At 51.1% G+C, this 8,275-nt stretch overlaps 1 pseudogene; it reads right to left on the bottom strand.

Moving 5' to 3' along the window:
- Window positions 1-522: 522 nt before the first annotated feature.
- On the bottom strand, window positions 523-3,186 carry LOC114844264 (vang-like protein 2; annotated as a pseudogene).
- Window positions 3,187-8,275: the final 5,089 nt, after the last annotated feature.

The raw sequence follows: 8,275 nt of genomic DNA, 5'->3' as shown, positions 1-8,275 counted from the left end.
TGAGAATCCCTGGGTACTCTACAGAAAAAATAGTTACAAATTATGGTTGGTGACTCTACTGTGACACAAAACAAGATGTATTTTCCAGGGGCAGAATAACTTAATGGTTGAAAGAAGGTTGGGTCTTAATGTAATCTAGGTGCTAGGGAGAGTGAAGAGTCGCGTCTTAGCTTGTAGTTCCATCACCTGGGGGCCAAAGGAATATTTACAACATGGCACAAAACTCATCATAAGACTTGAGGACAAATAACACAAAGCATAAGACATTATTACGACACAATCAATGCTTAAGTAAAGTTTTCTTTGTTATTGCCCATTCAAATTGAAGTTCTTCCAGTTGTTAATAACCACTTAGCAAAGAGATTTAAGTCGCTTCATGTTGGACAACTCTAATGAGTTTTTAAACAAACATCAGTCCCACCGTTATTTTGTAGTCTCTCCTCCAGCCACAAACAGAGGCTGCTGCTTATAAAATCAATTCCTCTGCGGACCTCAGGCCAACAGCCGTCACATGTGGTGCCATTATTCCCCGAGTCGCAGGAAGGGCAGCGGCGTCACGGTGACCACCAGCGAGAAGTCCAGGCGTCGCAGCGAGAAAACCAGGCCCTGGCGCAGCGCCGACGTCACCGGCTCCTCGCTCACCAGAGTCCACTGGCGCCCCCTGCCGTTCTGCTGCTGGTACTGCATGGTGGGGCCAGGGCTGAGGTAGCGCTCCAGGAAAGCCTGATGGAGAGCATGACAGAGTTAGTCCAGAGACATCTTAAAGTGCTTCCAGTGATGTTTTAAAGCCTGCTCTTCTTGCCTTGGGCGTCATGTTGTGCGTGATGCAGAACTGCAGGTGTGTGAGGATGCTCTCCATGCTGTGGAACGCCTGCTGCCGGGTTGTTCTCAGGTACTTCTGCATGGCTCGGGCCATGGGGGCGAAGATGGCCTGAGCCGCCTCCCGGGGGTCCATCACCTCTTTGGGGTGCTTTGGGGAGGAGGCGGCCTCGTCCTCGTGGAGGCGCTTGATGTGAGTGAAGGCCTCCTCCACGGCCACGACCAACCTGGAGCGGGAAGAAGCCCGGTTAAATGCAGCGGAACCTTGGAGGTATTGCTTTTGTTTTTGGTCAGAACAGAGCAAACCACCCACCTGGCCTTGCGCTTGCGGATCCTGCGGTCCATCTCGGCCTCCTCGTAGTAGTACTCGTTGTGGGAGTTGTCTCTCCTCCTGGCAGCGGCCGCGATCATGGCTCGAGACTGGCCTGTTGAGTTATTGGCGGTGTTTTCTTCCAGACCACACATGCAGAGAGATTAAAATGAGTTCCAGTGAGTTTTAAATCTCACGCCTAAGTTTTAAGACACAATAGGTAATAAATCGGTGCTCACCGTCCAGGGAGTAAACCTTGAAGCCCGTCATCTTCTTGGACAGGATGGACTTGGGCAGATTGAGCACTGCAGGGTTGTAGACGGGAAAGTCACTGTAATACCGGTCCAGGACCCAGACCGCTGCCCGCTGGACGCTAGCACACACAGTCACAAACATCAGACTCTCTGAGGTTTAGAGTATTTATACTCTGAGTAAAGGCACACATACCTGAGGTGACCCACGTTGTAGAACTTGCTGGCTCCGTCCGTGGTCCGGACCACCTTGAGGCAGAAGGCCGGCTGCAGGTGTCGCACCTCCAGCAGCACCAGCGCCAGGTACTGGATGAAGAGCAGGGCGTCCACCAGGGAGGCGGCGTACTCCACGATGCCCCTGTAGTCCCGCTCCCTGGGCTCCAGCACCCGCACGCCGTAGAACAACCAGTACGACGCCACGAACAGGAAGACCAGCACCATCAGCAGGCAGCGGAAGACGAAGAAGCGCGGGAGCGCGGCGCGAGGCGGCCGCAGGAACAGCGCCCACGAGAGATGAGGAGGACCAGCAGCTTGAAGGCCAGGGAGACGTAGAGGCCCTCGCAGGGCGTGCCGCACGGCTCCAGGGCGTCGCGCCACAGCACCTGCGGGAGGATGAGGAAGGCCAGGGGCGTGAGCAGCGCGAAGAAGCTCAGGCAGCCGCCCAGAGCCGGGCCCACGAAGCGCTTGCACTCCAGCGGGATGGACTCCTCCAGATCTTTGGAGACGCGCGTCAGGTCCTCGTTGGAGATGCTGTGCTCCGAGGTGCCGGTGACGACCGTGGTGGTCTCTCCCCAGTTATCGTCCTGTCAAGTAATGCAAGGTATTTTACTTCCACGTGCAAAAAACAGAGTGAAATATGAATTCATCTGAAGTCCAGACGGCACTAAGCTGTACTTCAATTGGCTCTTTACTATTTAAAGAAAGACTCCACTTCACACATGTGAGAACAAGCGTGGCTCCGCTGGCTCCATAATGACAACATGCCTCAGCACTTAAAGTAAGTCTCTTGACTTATAGAAATGTCAGCACCTGCTCGTGAGCAGTGACGGACGGATACAAAAACAACCGAGGCCTCAGAGAGTGCGGCGGAAAAGTGTGTGGAGAGATAACAACAGAAATAACAGATATCGCAGGGACACGGTGGTTTCCACTGACCCGTTCATCCCCGCGGTGGACTCTGCATCCAGCAGCGGCTCCCCTGGAGTCTGGATGGTGACCGACTTGTCTGCGCGGCTGCTGCTGTCTCTGCTCTTAGAGCGGTGGCGCCGTTCCCTGAAGCACACGAGCCAAAAGCATCAGGGTCAACTGAGCAAGCGTGTCCCTGTCTCCAGGTCCCATGTTTCAAAACCCATCCTCTCATTCCTCACCACTCAGTATCTTAGTGAGTTTCTTCCATTAATGTTGTGGATGCTAATTGACAACCAGTTAGGGGCTGGTCCCAGTGACTAACGGGCTCGGCTGCTCGTCTGTGTGACCCACCTGTGCTTGCGTGAGCTCCGGGAATGGGACGACTTGTAGGAATAACCCGAGTACTGCGACTCGTTGTCCATGTCTCGGCTCGGCGGTGAGCGGGCTTTGCGAGCTCCGCCTCCTCCCCCCGGGCCGCGCTGCTCGCCGACTCCTCCCAGCTGGCTCTTGCGCTCTGAGATGGACTTGGTGGAGAGAGCCAGGGGCAGCTTGAGCAGGTCAACCTTGCTCCTGAGGGAATCTATCTTGGAGGCCGACGAGGAGGGAGCAGGAGAAGGGAGGCGGGAGAGAGGAGGAGGAGGAGACACGGATGAGGGGTGGGAGAGGACGGCGGGTAGGAGTCACAGCAGGGGAGCGCGGAGGTGACCTGAAAAACAGAGAGAGAGAGAGATGCTTTAGACCCTGGAAAGGACGAGTTCAGCTCACAGTTATAGCTGTCATGTGACCAACTCGTAAACTCTCACGAAACATTTGCTGAGAGCGGTCGAGCTTGTTCCAGGTGTTTTACATGACACGTTCACGCACTTTAATCCTCACGAGCAACAGCAGCAGGAAAATGATCTCGCTCCCGTTGTGCAGGATTAGCATCAGGTTTCAGGGGGGAACCTGACAATGGTGCACTTCAGGTAGTTTAAGTGCGCAACCACATGTCCTTAACCTTAGATTGTGATAGTTTGTGTTTCAGCCACATGTTTGAGCTCTTTTAAATATTGGATTTTGACATTCCCAACCTGATGAGAATAAAACCATGATAGGAGCTAAACCTGTTCCGGTATGAAAATTGTCCAATTCAGAGAGCAGTATTAGCATCAGGTTTCAGGAAGCGTGTCAGTCCGTTCTACAAACGTGATCCTTCATATCAGAGGTCTGTGCCTGTTTGTTCCTGTGGGATTTGAACCCCTGACACACGGAGTGCCGCGATCCACCGACGGCGTGCCGTTGAGCCCGAGCCTTCAGCGTTTCCACACCGCGTCTTCCAGGGCGTCAGGAGAGGTTAATCATTACGCGACGGCACATCCTCCCGCTGAACGCCAGCCTCCGCCGCCGTTGGCTCGGACACAATGGCGGCCATATTGGATTACTGTGTTTTCACAAAACTTGTTTGCCCTCTCCCTCCCTCTCGCAGTGTCACATTCCCTCCCGCACTCCCCTCGTCCCCTGGGAAACGAGGGCCTCTCCGCTGCCATGGCGATGAAAAAGGGTGTTCATCTGGACGGGGACTGGAGGCTGACAGTTGCCGCGGAAACCTGACCTCACGCTGCCCCCGGCCACAAAAACACAAAATAAAATAAAAGTGCTGGCGTGACGGATGTCGCGCTGTCATACGCTGGTTAAGTGCTGAAGGGAGGGTGTGGCTCCGGGCTCCGATCGGACCTCTGAGGGTAAGAGAGGCGCTCGCTGCCATCGCCGCTGGACTGACTTGTGTGGCTTTCATGCTTGATCAATGTCACCGAGCTGAACATCCACCTCCCCTCAAGCTACAAACTGTACCGAGAATCTGAATGTGGGACTTCAGTCCGCTTCTTCACTTCCTGTATCTGCTGTTTTCCGCTGAAGCCTTTCAACTGCTCCTTAAAGGCACCAGATCAGAGAGGACTGCGCGGCCCGACGCCTCGTTTAAAAGCGCAACCGCATTCTTCCAGACCGCAAAGCTCCGATGACTAACCGCCTCCTCCCTGATGCATCAACACAGGCTTTTAGCAACAGCCATGGAATGAGCTCCTCATCGGCATTTTTCACCGGCAGCGTCTTCAAGGCTGCGCGGCCTCCACATGAAAAGGAGAAACGCCAGCGCTCGAGGCGTGACCTCCTCAGCTGCCCTCAAGCATCTCCAGGCGCTCGTTAGCGCGGATCCACGCGGAGGAGCACAGTGAAGTGGAGGTCACAGGCGAGGAAAGAGAGGACGATGAGGGAAAACATTCCCAGACTGATACTAAACAGTGTTTTAACTAATGGCAGAGGGGCTTTAGCTGGAACGCGCCTTTCCAGACGGAGAAATGTGGCCAAAACAGCAATCACAAGTCCTCTGCGGGCTCGATGTTCAGCCCGCTGCCTAAAAATAACAATTAGGCAAATGTAGCTACACTGCGAAATACAAGGAAGCAAAGCAAAACTACCTCCGATCTAAAGGCCTTAAATTCAAGGACAGACGGTGTCTGACTGAGACAAAGATGCAGCAACATGTTGACAAACATCACATATTACCATGGTTCACATTACAGAGTCATCTCCTGCTTGGAGTCAACACAGAGACAAGTGATTCATCCACAGGGAACCATGAAAAGGCACAGGACCCTTCGAACCTCTTATACAAATCCTTTACGGGATAAACACAATGTTTAAGTTAAGTCCATGGAGTCAGAATGATAGACGGATTACCTTCTGGGGACCATGAACATCAATATACATGCAGAAAATCCTCTCAGACAGCCTGAGTTCGACGCATCTCGTGACTGCACTAGATTCTTGGCATGTGAGGCTACACATGAACAAATCTGCCTTTCTCCAACTTTGGGCCTGACTCTGTCTCAGTATTGTGTCAGCTGAGGCTTCCCACTGTTTCCATTCTGAAGGACTGACCTCAGCTTTGAGCCCTGACCCTTGAGGTGGAGTGCACCTTTGTTGCCACCATGTTAACATGAGTTCACGCCTGTGTTTGCCCTGGTATCCACGTAATCACACACACATGCAAAGAAAAGCAGATTGGGTTTCCTTCGAATAGTTGGATCCACATCTATAACATATGCTACTTATTTTGACCATCACTCTTTTCCATGCTTCGGTTCCTATTTATTTAACTCCTGGACTGAATGTTGAGCCGAGTGAATGATTAAACTTTGAAAAAAGGAGACTGAAGCGAGATGTTAAGTGTCACGTAACGCCACTCGGTCATTAACAGGCTTTAACGCAGAGGCGGATGCTGCAGCATTGTTCGCCGGGGCCCGTCTGAATAGGTGCCTGTTTCTCCGTCGGCGGCTCAGGGAGAATATGAGCACTTGATCTGCGAAGGTGCGGCCGAGCGGCGAGAGGGATCGAGTTTCCCATTCACGGCGGTGTCCTCCGGCCTCTTTAATAAACCACAGCGTTGCTCATTAATGATAACTCAACGCTTAACAGAACTTTAATGTGAGGGAGTCACAACATTTGCAGTCAGACCACGCGCTGGAGCTGCAGCACCTGTGGCGTCAGACGGACGCGTCTTTTCACCCTTTTTCACCATTGTTCCCGTGCAGCTATTGTCGAGCGGACAGTGAGGCAGTTTCTATACGCCGCTTTCTCTTTACACGCAACTGACGCGACTGCGCCAAGAAAGTGACCCGCGTCCATGCAGCTCAGACCATTAATGTGAGGCCTCAGGCCTAACGGAGCCACAGACCAATGGTTTTATGGCTTGAGCCAGAGAGGAGTGTAAAACAATATCAGCTCATTAACCGATGCCCAGGATAAGGGTCTACACAAAGGTTCTCCAGGAAAACAAAACACTGATTAGGTTATAAGTAAAGATGCAGATGGATACGAGAGTATTTATGCGTAGCAGGTGTAAATAATTAGGTACAGTAATTAAGTAAAAAAGTATAGAAATATTTACTTTATACATTTAATTGCTACTTACTTACTACTTAGGAGCCTTGAAATTACTTTATTTCAATTACAACTTACTTAGTTGCAATTACACCGTTTACAGTGTAATCAGAAATTGTGATTATATGTTTGGCTATAACTTAGTTACTGTTATTACATATCTTCATGCTGTTGATCAACAACGTTCAGTTATATCTACATATTTACTTTGTGGTTAATAAAATCTGTAATAAAAATCTATCAGATATTTTTGCTAAAAACAATAAGCCAAGAGTCACAAGGTGTTTAAAACAGGGAGATGCAGGATTTTCCTAGAGACAAAGAAATGAAGCTGTCATCAAGCAGTGGAAGCCGCTGGCTCTGAGACAGCAGCTGTCAGGGTGGAAAAGCAATCTGGGCCATCAAGTGACCAGCTCCATTCAACAGCCATTTGAGGCCTGACATCCCAACTGTGAAAATAAGCAGACACACAGTGGCTCCATCAGGGGAGGAGTGTCATCAGGGCCACACACACACACACACACCACCCACACACACACACACACACACACACACACACACACACACACACACACACACCTGCTGTGGCGAGGACATCGGTAGAACCAGGGACAAACAAGGCAACTGCTGCTGTCCGCATCATGCACACATGGCATCAGGCCGGAGCAGGTGTGTGTATGTGTGTGTGTGTGTGTACGCATTCAACGCGGTGCGCTTGGTTCAACGCAGCGCCGCGAGTCAAACAAACCCCTGCTCGCGATCCGTCTTCATGTCCAAACAAAGCGCTGCCGAGCAGGAAGTGGCCCGGCGAGCCGAGGTGACGCTGGCGCAGGTCAGACAGGACTCTGTCTGGACTCAGAGCCACAGGAAGCTCCTCACAACGCAACACAATAGATTATACTATAACAACCATAAATTGTCCACTGTTTCTGTCACAGTATGATGTCCTACACTATTAAAACTGAAAACTGCACCGAAGCTGGAGCCAATGGGATGTTACTAAAGATCCTTAGTGACCTTTTCACCGATAGCAGGACTTCAACGGGACCGTGATGACCTCCAGATGCAGCAGTGAAGAGTGACACACACACCACACACCCACACCACACACACCACACACACACCACACACACACACACACACACACACAGTCAACGTCCTCACATAGACGTGAAACCACTGAATCAACAGAACATCTTAACTGGCCGGACTGGAAACAGTCCTGGTGAACTGGTGCCTGTCTCAAAGGCTAATTATAACCTGAGTTTCTGTCATCCAGCACCATGAAGTCAACTTGAGGACCAGGGAGGAAACTATGTCACTATGACTTGGGTCAAGTGACCATATTAACAACAGATTAGGTTATAATGAGATAAATAGCCTTCAGTAACTCCTTCATGCAGTCACAGACGCTCAAACGTGAGACTTGACTCTTTGTATCATCGTATTTGACCTCAAGCTTCTATACTGACAAACGCCTATTTTGAAGTAACACAGGAGGCTGCCACCATTCTGACATTCTGTAGACTCGGAAAAATACATTTTATATGCTTCACATCAATCATCATTATTATTAATCATTATTATTATCCGGTGTACCAACTCAACGTTTATGACCCTCCTGCAGGCGAAGCATGTGACAACAGAGCTTGAGTGAATGTGCTGCACGCACTCATTACAGCTCCGGACGTGAACGCAACGCAGCGCTGTGCCGAGGTCCGGGCCGCGTCCCGCTTCTAATCTCCACAACGTGCCCCGTGGACGCAGTTCGCGCTAAACCCGTGGGTATCCTGTTACCTGCAGCGTCTCCTCGGAGCATTATGGATTTTCCACACAAATCAAAATC

Source organism: Betta splendens, chromosome 17, assembly GCF_900634795.4.
Source record: "Betta splendens chromosome 17, fBetSpl5.4, whole genome shotgun sequence".
In the NCBI taxonomy this organism is placed as follows: Eukaryota; Metazoa; Chordata; class Actinopteri; order Anabantiformes; family Osphronemidae; genus Betta; species Betta splendens.
The sequence above is the reverse complement of the archived record's forward strand: the minus strand, read 5'-3'. Positions and strand labels throughout refer to the sequence as shown.